At 36.4% G+C, this 15,673-nt stretch overlaps 1 protein-coding gene across 2 annotated transcripts in view; it reads right to left on the reverse strand.

Annotated features, from left to right (window-relative positions):
* ADK (adenosine kinase) overlaps positions 1-15,673 on the reverse strand; it is a 272,458-nt gene that overhangs the window by 238,877 nt on the left and 17,908 nt on the right. The gene's annotated exons all lie outside the window — the stretch shown is intronic.

Genomic DNA, 15,673 nt, shown 5'->3' on the forward strand with positions numbered 1-15,673 from the left:
TTCATAATGTAAGCAGCTAAAAGTCAAGTGTCCATTGGACAACTCTGCTAACAGCTATCTGCTCCCACTACAGAAGGCTCCCACTGTCCCTTTGCCCTGTGGTTTTGTTCCTTGCTCCAGACAACAGCAAAACCATAAAATATTCCTCCTGAGGAAAGATTCTGATCACCAACAACTACACTCAAGCTACCTTGAAAAATTATCTTTGTTTATAATAAACAGGCAAAATACCCTTTCTCTATTCCTTACAGCATTTTCTAATGATACACTCTGAATAAAATGCAAGCACCGATGCCGGACACATTGTCAAGCTCACTAGTGCTCGCTGCATTCAGATGTACAAGACACTGAGTGGCTGATTTTTCTTGTTTACAAATACAGAGACTGCCCCAGGTTATTTGCTACAGTATCATGCTGACTTGAATCCATTTATCCACTTTGCTGCCAAAGCCTTGGTGCAGACACTCCTAATCAGGATACAGTGGAGCTCATCCATGTTCTCCTTCCAAGTGCAGGGCTCACATTTGACTCAGGGTAAGCAGACTGTACTGTACAGATTCAGGTCACTTGTTTTAATTTCCCAATCTTCTTTGTACTTTACCATCCTGTCAGTCTTTATGACAAATTTTAACTGTTATGATCTTACAGTTACTTTCAACTTAATGTTTTCAGAAATCAACAGTATCAGGCTCTTTTTCTTTAATGAAAAAGGGTCTAGCCCAATACCAGTCTCTTCATAATGCTGCTACACCTCCCCAATATCTTCATGTGTCTTGTCTTACTAAGCATTTCACTGATAGCAAATACTCATATATTCAGAGAAAACACAAGGAGTTACCAGGAAATTCTAAAAGGAACATCTTTCAGAAGTGAAATGACACTATCTCTTTTTATGAAACTTGCAATCAGACATAAAGTGAAATCAGGCCTTTGTCCAAAGGATTTATCTGGCATAGACAGATACACCAATATGCAATCCATTTTGCAAATGGAAATCATTTTGTCCATTAACAAATATACCCACAGAAAGCCACAGACATTCTTCACTAAAAATTAAGCTGCATGCTTTTCCTCTACCAGTAGTCAGACTACTTCAGCTTCTCCTGAATACAATTTTCTCTGCTGAGAATATAGAAACAAAATCTATCTTTGAGCTTTTCAAAGCTTCCAGAATCCTTGTTACTACACGTTTTTTTAAACCACAATTTCACCTCCACAGTTATTTAGAGGGGAAAACCCCAAACAAATAAAACCTGTCACTACTTATTCAGCCTAGTAAGTCGGCTACTACAGAAACCATGTAACATAAGGGGAATGCTACTCAAGAGATGTGTGATTTTGGGCTATGTTACTGACATACCACAGAGGGGCTGGGAGGCACACAGTTGCTACCCCTAAGGTTGACAGAATGGTTCCTTCAGTGAACCTTAGCTTACACAATCTTTTTCACCACCACCACCACCTTCTTGTACTATGAAAACCATTTTTTAAAAAATATTCTTCCTTGATCCCTAAAGACATTGCTTTGATAGCAAGTTGTCAAAGAAAACTTTTCACAAAGGGACATGCTTACAGAGTTCAAACTTTTATCAGTACTTTATGCATTAAGATGTATACTGTATTTCATACACAGCTGCTGAACTATTTAATAAATTTAAATGTGCAACTATAACAGTGAGCAGTTTACACAGTATTTTCCCAACATGTGCTTAACAGGCAAGACTAATAAGCACCAATTGGGTCTTCCTAACTGATGAAGGTTAGACTTGTTAAAATTTCTCTTAAAAAAACTTTAAGGAGCTAACAATACTAAGTGCAAAATTGAAGCTAAAGATAAGCAGTCAAAAAATTTAAAATAGGGACATCTAAACCCTCTAAGCAACCAGAACAACAAATTGTGAATGTACTATAGATTTAATTGTCTGGTATTAAACCAGTGAGTAGAAGAGAAGCATATATGCTATGGAAGTGAGCAAAGGAGTGATCACAACTTCAATATTTTCTACTCTGAAATTCTAAGTTTAACACATCCTAGAGCATTAAATAATTATTATTCTTTTCAACTATTCAGTAGCAAACCATGATAGTTTCAAAATTTTACTAGTCTCTTCAGCACTGCTTGAACTCCCATTTAATAAAAGGGGGCTTAAGAGTGAAAACATGCAAAAGGGTCTATAGCCCAACTGTAGGTAAGTGTCAAAACACACCGCAGTACCTTTCAAAAATGCTATATTTAAGCCCTTTGATTTGTCTTCACAAACATTTAATCTATTGGAAGAGTAGCCAATGTTCCAGACACCCCCTTCAGAACAGCAGTTGTCCATGAAGCTGGGCAGCAAAGGGTCAGGCCTCCAGGAATTATCACAGTGCACAGCTGCCCCTGTGCACGGAGCTGCGCAGCTGCCGGTGCCGATACGTATGCACACCCGGCCTCCGAGCATCACAGCTGATGGCTTCTGACAGCCCCAGAGTCACTGCACCTTGGGCAACACTTCCAGTTCTCAGAGCAGCTTCCTCCCCAAACTCAGCTGCTTATGAAGTTTCTTAAGCCACAGCAGCTTGGTTTAACCTCTAGATGTCATTGTACCATGGTCACTCCAACTTACCCTATTTAATCAAAGATTAGGTGTCCAAGCTGCAAATAGGTGCTAACAGAAATCATAATTCTATCACCCATCTCTAATGAAGTTTAAATTTTAAGTTTCACAATGCTATACGTCACTATTTTCAGTTTCAACATAATTTTTTTACACAGTATTCTTTCTGACCTTAGAAAAAGACATGTTTATACATTTAACTTACCAGGACAAATGAGCAATCTCATGCCCCTATATTTCACCAAGAAACAAAGGCCCAATTAATTATAAATTCACAACTATATAAATCTTAACTATTTTTCCTCTCCACAAGCCTGGAAATAAGGTAACAGACCCAGACTAAAACATTATTGCAGGCATTCTGAGGACATGGTATTGGGGAGTCAGATGGCATCAAGGAAATTTGCCCTAAGTATTTGCTAAATATACTCTATGAAAAAAATGCCAAGGCCACTTGGAAGAGATTTATTCCAACAGCCAGAGGTACGACGCTGACCAATACATTCTATTTGGTTACCGTGCTAAAAAAAGGTGATATATTCTTTGCTTCTTCATGTACATGACATGGTTAGCATTCACCTGCAAGTTTATCATCTCAATTTCAATTTTTGCAGAAATATATAATTTTTATTAAATGCCTGCTTTTTATTTTTTAAGCATACCAGAACTTCCAAGTTCAACTTGTGCAACACATTTTAAAAATCCTTTTGAAATAGTACTCCTACAACTTCAGGATGTTTTATTTCCCAGCTCCTAATACAAGAGAGAATGAAAATTAATGTACTTGGACAGTAGTCAGCATTTTTACAAAAATGTTTTTAATGTAACAAACAGCCATAAGGCACAGTTCCCTTCAGGCAGCATCCAATTTCACAAAGCCTTAACCAAATTAAAAAGAAAACACAGCCTGCATTAAATATGCACTGCTAATAAACTCCAAATATACATCAAGTTCAGATCTGCTCTATCAAGAATTTACTGAAAAGATGGTAAAATTCACCCGTTCTAAAGTCCAAATTAAAACTGGTGATGAGCAAACAGGTTTCAAAAATAGCAATAGATCTTCATAGCTTGAAGATTAATTCACCTTTCAAAATTTCCGACTTGAATCCATCAATCTAAGCAAAACCTTCTATAGAAAAAATAAGTAATAATTGCACAGATATCAAAATGAAAATCAGCACACACATATACATGCTGCTTGAGCCAGAAGAGCCAAGATGAAATGCAGACTACCCACAAGGATGTACAAAAAAACTGCAGAAGTATGAGAGCAGTATTTTGATCACTATTTTCAAGAATACTTGTGATGAACAAGACTCTAGAGATTAAAATATTCTTTTGCATTAACCATCAATGTGAGCAGTCAGCAAAAAAAAACTATAGTAAAACTATTTCCGTAATACAAAGCTGGGGCAGTAAAGCATTCCCAGAAGCCCTAAATATTCACCTGCACAGACATTCCTCTGCTTTGCTTCATGTACAAATAAATACAAACTTCTTGCCTCAGTACATGGCTCTGACTAACCTTACTCACCTTTAAATGCATTTGGGCTTTGGTATTCCATAAGCTTATCGTATTTGACATGCTTTGCTGCACTTACTGCTTTAAGTATTCCCCAGATTGATTAAAAATTCAATACATGAAAGGGCAGATCTCCAACATGTTCTTTGAACTTTGCAGAAAAGTCATCAAATAAGAGGAACAGAGTGTGATTTCTCCATCAGACACCTAAAGTGCATTGGTTGCATTTAACTGGACAAGACAAGTAGATTTTATTTATACTAGGCTATGCTTCATCAATAAAAGAAGAAACCTTTTAAGACAAAGCTCTACGGAAGCATTTCTTCATAAATTTTCAAAAATGTCATTAAGGAACTTTAAGGATTTCCCTGTAGTCTTATTGTATTTTAGATTAATCTAAAGAAGGTTGCATAAGAATGATTCAGCAATCGTGCTGCTTCAACTTTCAAGTGATGTTAAGGATACCTTCACTAGTCTGAAAGAAAAAAAAAAGGTAACAGTCCTTTTTCTTTTACTTTTTCTTAATGATTAATCTTGTCATAACTAAAACAAGCATCTTTGGGACATTGTGTTCACATGTCCTCTTTCAGAGTATATTGACTGATTTCTATGCAGTTCTCACATACCACGAGATCTTTCAGGTCAGAAACACAGCCATGTGTGAACCTGCTACAACAGTGCATCCTCGTGAGCATTTACAGGCCAATGCATACAGTAAGCCCAGCTCACAAAATATTTCCAACGCATCAGATTTATGGGGGCTGGGTACAGAAGGTCAGTTTGTTTCTCAAGTTCCATCTGCAATTGATCAGACCAAATAAGTAATGCTGCCATAAGTGCTAACTCCATTTCTTCTGACTTGATCTATACAGAGTTCAAAAACCAGTAAGGAAACTGTTTTTCCTACAGTAGTAAAATAGCACTTGAAGTATTTCTGCATTTTTGACAAGGCTACAGCTGCTTAGAAATTTCAGTTAAGTCTAATGTAGCCTTACTCTTCCCATTAGCCCAATAATCTTTCCCATGCACACAAATACAGTGTGAGGGACATAATGTATGTGTTTGGATCATTACTTTGAGCTAAGCCAGATTCTCGGGCTGTGAATTTTCTAAATCCAGACCAAAAAAAAATCCACAACCCAGACCACACCTGGTATGTAAATTTAGCAGCCCAATTCATCATAGATGAGATGACACCAGCTAAACCAAATTAAAGATTTCTGTAACTGGCAGATACAAGGACCTTAGTCCAAATATTTAAGACATGATTTTTCCTTCCCTCCATTAAAAAACAAACCAAACCCACAAAACAAAACAAACCAAAACCAAACCAAAGGCCTTTGATTTATACTCTGAAAGTCTTGGTGTCTTGCTTGACTTGCACTATTTTTACTCCACCAGTTTAATATGTTTACTTTGTAATTTTTTTCCTGTAAATTCCATTGTTGCCTAGTTTCCCAGTTTCACCATCTGAAATGCACACTGTTGGTTCCCTCAAAATTTCTCCCCCTCTTTAACCTCCCTCCTATTCCATAACAGGGCAGCTGGTCCTCCCTATCTGTTCACATTCCTTCTTGGCCTCAACTTGACAGCAGAACAGAGACCTTTTCTACACTAATTTCTGGGTTTAGTGACAGCTCATCATTATTCACTGTTACTTAAGGATGATCTTGTAACAGGTTAGACCATTTTAGAAAAATTCCTTACTGAATAGATTCTACTTTGCTGACAAATATAAAAGGCCAGATCGTCATCCCTGAAAAACTGAAATATTAAAGGCAGACTGTACGATAGCAATACAAGCCCAAAGAAAGCCTGCTTCCAGAACAAAATCCTAAGTTTTGCAATGGCCCGCTTATACCAACAGAAGAGGAAATTGCCTAAAACACCTTTTAGACATTCCTTTAGGAAAATATTAAACTGTGAGAGAATGCATAAATCAGACTGACTTCCATGACATGGATCAGTGCTAGACCCAACACTATGCCACACATCCATGAGTGATCTGGAGTTAAGCACAGAAGCTATGAAATGGAAACTCCATCAACTGCTGAATTCCACAGATGACAGCAGACTGACAAGGGTATGTGACAACAGAACACACTGGCAGACAGTAAGACTTCAAAATACAAATACATGCGAAGCTAAATAGGTAAATTAAAAGCATAAAAACATGGGCAGGGGTAAAGGCATCCCACAGAGTAGTAACTTGGAGAGAGGAGAAATGAGGTCTTACGAACTGCAACTAACTCAGCCTGAGCTTCCAACTCACATCAAGCATTTCAGACAGCAATGAGATACTACAATACAGAAATAGGAATGAGCAAACAAACAGAACAAAAATTAGCAAAAAGACCCCAGAGTGAGCTCTCAGCCTCACTAATTATTTCATTTTATTCAATTTTCAAACAGAAAAATTTGTAGCCAAAGTGTTCAGTTTCCAAAGAAGAAACATAGGTAGGAGTAAAGCACACACTAGTGCTAGTGGGAAGAACACTTGAAAAAACAGCAACAGAAGGTTAAGATACTTCTATCTTAACCTTCTATAAAATGTAGAAAATAAATTACTTCAGAGAAAGTAAATTACTTCATAGTTAATAAGAAATAAATTACTTCATAGTTATCAATGACAAAGAATCAAATTTGGTTTGGGAAAGAGCACGTACATTGACTGGCAGAGAATTACACTGCTGAACTAAACTAAAGCATCTGCTTAGGGAAAAAAATAACTGCAACTCAAATCACAGATACTGGGCATTTCATTTAAAAAAAAAAGTTCCAGAGTTTAAACCTTGCTATGGGACTAGATATGTCAGGGCTAAGAGAATGAAGAACTATCTTGGAGAAGCCATGATGCAAATTTCTAGTGTTTTCCTTTTTACTCAGTTCCTGTCTACTATTATGACTGGAGTCTTATTTGGCTGCCTCACTTCCTATACAAATCTCTCTTTTTCAGAAAAAAAATTTGAATTTCTGAGTGAAAGGGATCACAAAAATATTAGCAGAAAAAAAATTTTTACATTACTTATTATGAAAGATGGATTTAAATATCAACACAGAATTAACTTAAAATTATACTACTGAAATCTAAAAGAAATACAGTTTCTCATGGCATAAATTAAAGCACTTTGTTTCCCCCATTTATTGCATGGATATGATCACTAATTTAAATATTAAAATTACTAAAAATTACTGTACTAAAAGTACAGTTTTTTCTGATATTTTTTTCTTTCATCCTTGATCAATATTTTCCTAGTTGTTTCCAAATTATTCCGTGTAATAAGGTAAGACACCCCACTGATAATATGGTTGGAAATCAGGACTTTAATCAGCTATTAATATTGTAAGACAGATTTAAAGGGCTTTTGAAATTGAAGTCAAAACAATAATAGGTTTAAATGATTAAAAGGGATTAAGAAAGCCAGGAAAGTTCAAAGCCTGTTAATCACCAGACTGCAAAAAACTATGATCATTTAATAGGGTCAGCCCTATCACTCTGGACTTAAGCATATAGAAGTGGCCTTGTCAAAACAGTTTCCTTAACTACAAACTGGGGAGCTAAAAATTTAAGACAGCTTAACACTTGCTGTATACAGATATAGAAAAATGTTTTTCAGTCATCATTTTTAAAATATCTGAATATAAGCATCTTTTTAAAAGCTGTACACACTCTGCACTTTTTTTTTTAATTGGTACTCTGAATTCTAGACCCATTGCACCAGTAGAAATACACTTTGCTGATCTCTAGTAACTTTATCAAGGGATAAAGCATCAATTCAATTCGTGCAGAACTATAGCTATTCTCCTCATAGACTGAACTCTAACATACTCCATTAATATTATCCCTTTGAACTTTGAATATTTAAGCCATTTCTTTAGTTTTACCAGTCTTTCTGCATTCTGTTCTGAAATTATCATCTAATATTTACACACATATTTTCTTCAACCAGAAATAAACATTCATTTGCAGCTTAATTCATTTTGATTATAAACACAAAACAGTTTCCACAATCATGTATTAAAGTTTTATTTGCATAAAACTTACTGAAAAACACCAACTGAAGTACCACGTACATAATCCAGACTGAAGGGTTCCTGTTCTTTTCCTAGTCACCCACAATTACTTTCTATTATCACGTTAAAATTTATTGTTCAGACCAACTTGTACCAGTTCTACAACAGATCCTGTCACCACTAAGTATGGAAAATCCCCAAATACTTCCCCTGCCTCATGAGGAGCTCTGCTTTGAGAATTTTGTATTTATTTATATATATATGCGCACATACGTAATTCAGAGAAGGCACAGTAGTGTGGTTCTGCATGCGACCCTCAGATTTATATATTATTTTACTGATTTCTTCTACATAAAGTCTCCCTGTTTGCCATATACGAATAGCACTGCCAGCTACTCAATTTACGCTTGAATACAAACCCTTCATCACCTTCTCAGGAGAAGGCAGACTCACAGTGCTATCAGGATGAACTTCAATAGGCTCTACATCAACAATAAAATACAGGCTAATACTTTAGACACTAACAAAGGCAGTAACATCACACTGCTGCAAACATAAGACCGTGTTGGGTTCCATTAGCACGAAGTACATTCCATGGCTGAATTACAACTCTGTCCCCATACTAGATCTGTTCTATCTCTAAAAGAACAAATGAAAACAGAATCTCTAAAATACAATTATTTTAGCAGCTCTAGTACAAAAAAATAAATGCCACGCTAATAAAAATTAATTAAGACAGAGCAAAAGACACCTGTTCGCCAGTGAAGACCTCACAAATCACCAAGTCAGACCAGAAGCAACAAAATCCTCCAAAAGGAAGGAACTGAAAGTTCTAAGGTTGTATTAAATCTTGACTGATATTAAACACCTAACTGTCTCCAAAATGCTAAGAATTGACCTTGTCTTCATTCACAGGGAGACACAGAAAAAGACTGGTGTGTCATATTTAATAAAAGCCACATTGTTCCATTTAGAAATGATAAGAAAACTAACAGCAAGTCTTACATATCAGTTAAAACCTCTCTTATTTCTTTTAAAAATACAGTTTAAAATGTATTCCATTTTCCTATTAGACAGTTTTATCAATGTATTTCTGTTTGCGTGGCTGAAGTACTAATTTCATATTATTACTGCAACCTAAATGAGTCTCAATGCTGTCTAAAAGCTACATCACCCCCATCACCTGTGTCTGTACCCAAGGGCTTGTTACAGTACAATTCAGCTTATAGAAACTTATATAGATTAATTACCAGGGAATTCATGTATCTTAATTTGCCTTCTCTACAAAATATTTTTAACACTGATTCGAGCAAACAGAAAGCTACAGACAAATGTTACAGCTACTGTGAAATTTCAGCCATGCTGAAATAACATATCCAAGCCATTAAAGTCATCAGCTTTAATAGAAAAAGTAGCATATAGAAAATGGCAGAGAAGGCTTTTTTACTGCACTGAAAATTTAAATTCTATCCTGAAAAACAAATGAGGTATACCAAGATGGAGATTTAGGGAAGTGTTCTTGAGAGATTAAGTCCTTGCTCTGCTGCCACTGGGAGGTCAAACATACTGAGAACTGCAATTACTGTCTCTGCGAAGAACTGTCCCTCCCTTTTGCCCCAAGACATCGCCACTGTTTAATGCATTAATTCTTCGCTCACAGTGCTACCTGCAACATCAAGTCCAGACATCCAAAGGTCTGGCAGAGGAAAAAGAGACTGACTGAGGTATTTGGACAGTTCCTGTCATTTTTGGCCCAGAAGAGCAACCCACTCAACATTTTAACACTACTGCATATAACATCACAAGCACATTTCAAAACAGCTTCAATGAAATACTGGAAGATACTCTGGCAAAAGTGGGAGTTATTGCAATCAGATTTGGGGAAAGGTCTTCGATATCTTTTCTGCACAGTAACTATACAAAACAAACGTTCAGGAGACACATGAGATTCTGGAACACTTTGTCACTTTTGCTGGGAAACCAGGGAAATATTAATAGCAGAAATTAGAAGAGTTACATTTGTAACTGCAGTTCTTGTCTTGAAACAGAACAGATAAGGCATGCTAGCCTGAAGCCATGTAGGACACTGGGCTTAACTTAATATTCACAGTTGAGAGTGCATCCAGCCTTTACTTGGAGTGGTCTGGAAGTGAATTTGGGTACAGTTCCATTTCTAATGGAGGAAGTTGATTGTACACATCCATACTACAGTGATAGCCTAATGTTACAGTAATCTTTATTGCCTACCTTCTTACCAGTGGGACGTTTCCATTATTTTAAAAGAATAAAACCCAGCCTCAACACTGGAGAAATAAATAGCTTCAATAATACAAGAACTGAAAAAATGTTCATGGTAATGTTTGCATTTCTGCAACTTCATGCTACTGTTCATTTTTTACAGCTTGTCATGTCAGACAGTCATATGCTCCCCTTTACATTTTGTCCCATGCACCTCAGATTCCTGCATTGAAACTTAATTACTTTTTCTGTCGCAAAACAAGGAAAAAAATACAAGGACAAAAAAATTACTCAACAATCTAGTAAAATAATCACCAAAAATTGTTTAGCCATTGTTCCCTAGTATTCATGCACCATAAACCCACAAGTTTAAAGTAGAACTAAAAACCAGAAATAATTTGTATGCTAACACATTGATGAGAGGAATCAAGGGTTTGTAAAATGAAAAAAAATCTGTCCCCAGCTCTGCATTTAATCTGAATTTACAAGGGAACTGCAGGCTTCATAACATCGTGAAGTCTAAAACACAGCCAGATCTCCAGTAACTTGGAATACTGATGATTCTGCCCTGACAAAAATAACATAAAACAACACTCAAAACAGCTAGTTTAACCTACCCCTGCTCTTGGCTAAGGGAAAACAAGAACACCGGTAATTAAGAGGAAGACAGGCTGCCTCCACCCTTTCCCTGTGGCTACCGCAGAGACCACAAGGCCAACACTCCAAAAAGGAACAGGACAAGAAACAGCAAAGCACAGAACAGGCCCGGGCATGGTTCTGTGCCGAAAACCAGAAGCACAGGATCAGGGATCAGCAGCAGCGTAAGCACCTCATACCTTACGTTACAGGTACTCGTAACATTGATGTGGTATCTGCACTTTGTTCAGGAACAGCCTGGTCTAATAGCAAGTTACTAAAAAGAAATGTTAAAAAACAGTATTTAATTTCAGAAGGAAGGACAGAATCTCTCTCTTCTTGATTAATTTACCTCGGAAAGAAAACTATTGAGACTGCATATTGCCTGACCTGAATGAAGCAAAACTAATCAAGCAGTAATGAGCATTGTAATTTACTTAAATATCTAATCTTTTAGAAACTGAAGTTTTCAGAAAGATGAAGGTATTCCAACCACCTCAAAAATGCTATCACTGAAAAGCCATATTTTCTAAGAGATGACAGATCAATTTCATGTAGAGTAAAAAACCTTAGATTGTATCAAATAATCGCTAATATTTGACTGGGCTTTTCTGTTCTTCAAGTCACAAGTGAACAACCAATTTTGCTTTATTACTACAGTAGGAAAACCCTCTAATCTGTACTATGCTACTGGACATTTTGGGTTGGACAAGCGGGATGGGAATGGAAAACAATAATAAAATCACATCTTAGTACTTTGTAACCAAAAAAAAATGCCTGAAACCATATCCAGAACATGAATCACAATTTTTGTTTACTGTATCCTAAATAAAAATCAATCTTGTAATCATGTAATCTGGAAACTCTAATATGCAAAGCTTCTCAGTACAAACAGGAAGTACCACTTTCCAAGAGAAAGTTTCACCATTAACTTTTGGATGGATTCCAGTTGTCTGCTGACAAAACCCAGCTTTTTGCATCAAAGACATCTTTAGCAAGGGTCTTTTCATTTAATGTTATTTCCTAATTAAAACCAGAGACACTTACTTAATTCATAGACCTCTTTCACGTAAAGATCCTTGTTTGCATTGAAGAGGCAAATGGAACCCATTATTTCATCATTTGCCTTGTAATACAAGTGCCAAAGTTTTGTTAAACAAATTTTCACTTGCAAGCAAAGGGAAAATACAGATAAACTGTGTGTTTGTGTGTGTCTGTCATGTGCTTAAGGTTATTCTAAAGAATACAATTAGTCCATTAACTAGACATGTTCTACTGACATGCAGTAAATCTGCAAGTCTTCTGAAGAATGGGAGAATTAAAAGAATAATTCATGATTTACAGTATGTTACTAAACAAGTACTTAAGGTGAAAACACACAATAGAGAGAAGAGTGGAATATTTGCTATTCATGAACATCTTACATTCTATTTTACAGGTAAATATGTAGTTACAAGCTCCTCTATAAACGTTGCTCAAGCCCTATATACCCTGAAAACATCACAGCTCTCCATGCAATACTGTCACTCCATAAGTAGATTTTTCAAACAGCCTTTTCTAAATGGAGCTTAACTAAAATCTTTCACTCATTTAAGCTACACATTTAACTAAATGCACTAGGAGAAAGCATTAGGGTTGTAGAAAGCTTTAATTATGTTGTCAGGAATACTACCAAATTTATAGGCATATTAGTACTAAGAAGACCTTCTTAAGAAAGCTATCATTACCCTAAGCTTTTGCAAGCAAACACTGGAGTTTTTACAATTTACCAGCAGTCAGATGATGCAATTGGGCTCAACAGTTTCAACAATGTTCTATGTTCAGACCTTGAGATTAATTAAATTGACTTTTACAGATACAACTAAAAAAACAAGGTAATAATATAACATTCAGCTTCTCTGCCAAATGACCCAATGCAACAGATACTTTCACAAGCAATCTTTCACAAGAATTACTCAAACAATGGAACATCATACACCAAATTACCTTCTGCAGGGGGAGGAAAAATACAGGGGCAAATTTTCAGGGACAGGTTTTAAAGTTTTTACTATGTACTTTCCATACCTTTATCACTGTATGGACAGTACATACTAAATCCAAAACACACAGCTCTGTGACACCTACTAGAAAGAGAATTAACCCTGTCTCAGTCAAAACCAGGACAACAGGTAACACAATTCCCAGCTCAAAGCAATACAAAACTCCATTGACCTCTCCCCCAGGGCTGATGAAGCACAGAATCTAAGTTAACACATTAATGAAACTGAAAAAGCTACAAGTCTGAAGGGGGTGGAGGGTCCCCACTTAAATCTGGCAGTAAAGCCCATGTTTGCAGCCTGCACATTCTTTGATATGCACCTCCTAGTATAGAATCACCATTTGTCCTTCTCATTTTTCAAGCTCAGTCCAGCATGCATTTTTGGGGAAGGGGTTGTTTTGCATTGAAGCCGAGTTTGGTGAACAAAGAATCACCTCTGGTTGTCTAAAAGCTATTTAGACCCTTAGCAGAGATATCTGCATGAATGGTCTTTTGATTTTTTTGCTATGGGAAGTTACAAAGGCTTCTGTTAGACAGGAGCAAAGGTAACAAACTGAAAATATTGAGAATAACACAAGCCACAGTTTATACAGACCAACCTAAATTTAACAAAAGTAAGCAGAAATTTTTTGTCACTGTCAACTGAAGCTCCTTCACAAGTATTTTCCTAATTTACAATCCAAATTCCCACAAGAGTAGGAAAAAGATCAAATATGTATATCTTCTTCACTTTCATCATGGCAAACACTAGCATAGCCTCACACAAGAACATTTAATGTACCAGATGTCAACACTGTTCTATTACTAAAGTTTGTGCTTAACTAATCCATCACTCTCTGACAGTACTTTGCAGTGAGGAAAGGTAAAGGATGCCCATGCATCTTGGGATCTTCAGGAATGACCCAATCACTTTCAGTGCTACAGTCAGGTCAGTAGCACACTGCAGAGATCCATATCCATACTTGTGAAATTATGGATTACAATGACAGCCCCTCTTCCTTCACTGAGATATTCTCTTTTCATACAGCAAACATTACCACCACTCCAAAGATCCCATTCATTTTGCCTTTCCTGTTTTTTCAAACCTGTTTTTCCCAGTGAAGAGCAAAAAGAATATAAACCCATTTCTTGATTTAAAGATAGTTTGCATTTATACCAGTGTAACAGAGAAGACAGGGAAGAGAACTAAAGAGCAGATGGTAGAGGGCATGAAAGCTATTAAAAACTACAGATCTTTGCTGAGCATTCTCAATGAACTTGTGCAAAGATCGCCACAGACCATAATTTTAAGGGGGGAAAAAAAAAGACCTAAGGAGAAAAATACTTGTCTGCTTGGACAACCAACAAATAATCACACAGAAACTTGTAATCCTGGACCATGATGGTGATAAAATAGTCAGTCTGCAGATTATAACTATAATGGAATTTGGCAGCCCAACCAGTAAACATACCTCAAGTTACGAGATCATGGCTCTGGTCAAGAGCCCAGAAATTAGAGTGAAATAAAGCAATATAATTCTTTGAACTTGATGTGATAAATAGAACGTATATCAAAATTTTCCCCTACATCTCCACTCCTTTCTAAGAGTATGGGCTGAAAGATATTTACATGCTTATAAAGGTGCTGGCAATTACAAATATTTTCCTTGCCGTCCCACTGATCAGTTAGGGAAGATACAAGGTTTCACATATTTAGAAGTTTCAGGACTGGCACAATAATTCTGTCAACATCAATTTGTCACCTTTGATTGTCTTCTCCTCCTCAGCTCATGCAGTCATAGACCCAGCAAGTGAAGATTTATCCATACTGTGAACACACACTTCTCAACCACTGCAATTGCACTTGAGATGACAAGTAATGACCAGATCTCTACAGCCTAACAATTAACTACAATTAGGTAAGCTGAATTCAGTGTCAAAAACAATATTTGCAAAACAGAGTGCTCTAGGGAGAGCAGTGGAACACATGCTATCTCACAAATTTTAACAGTAGGACACTGGAGTATTTACAGGAGTTAGCAGTACTGTTTAGTGTCTTAAAATCTCATTGGCATGTTAATCAGAATTTCTTTGCCAATTTTAGCAGAGTTTAGTATATGTAGTGTAGATTAAGTTATTCTTAAATGCCTGTTACAGTCAGAAGTTAAAAGAATCATTCCTGTTAAATGTCATGGGTAGAAGCAAATACACAAAAAGCTTTAATGAATACCTGTTAGCAAAGTTATTTCCACAGATTAGGATAGCTATAGTTAGCAATTCACCCACACAACATTAATTCTTCTTCTATTCTTTCCCCTCTCACCCCTAAGAAGCTGCTCTTTGAGCAAGTATCCATATCTTGATAAATTAAACAAAAATACTCTCAGATAATGGAGTTGATGCAAACTAAAAGGAGACCAAAAAACCAAAACAAAACCACATTTCTGATATTTCTTTCATGCAGATACTAAAAAAAACCCAAGGACATATGATAGACTATATTTATTTCAAGACTTCCTTCCAGCTCTGCAAACAGAAACTGAAGTGGTTTGTGGTATCACCAGTTTTCAACACTGCCATCAACATTGCTAACACTTTTCCAGATTGTCTCCCTGAAGAGATGCAAGAAATGGGACCCAGAAATCA

Source organism: Aphelocoma coerulescens, chromosome 6 (assembly GCF_041296385.1).
Source record: "Aphelocoma coerulescens isolate FSJ_1873_10779 chromosome 6, UR_Acoe_1.0, whole genome shotgun sequence".
NCBI classification, from domain to species: Eukaryota; Metazoa; Chordata; class Aves; order Passeriformes; family Corvidae; genus Aphelocoma; species Aphelocoma coerulescens.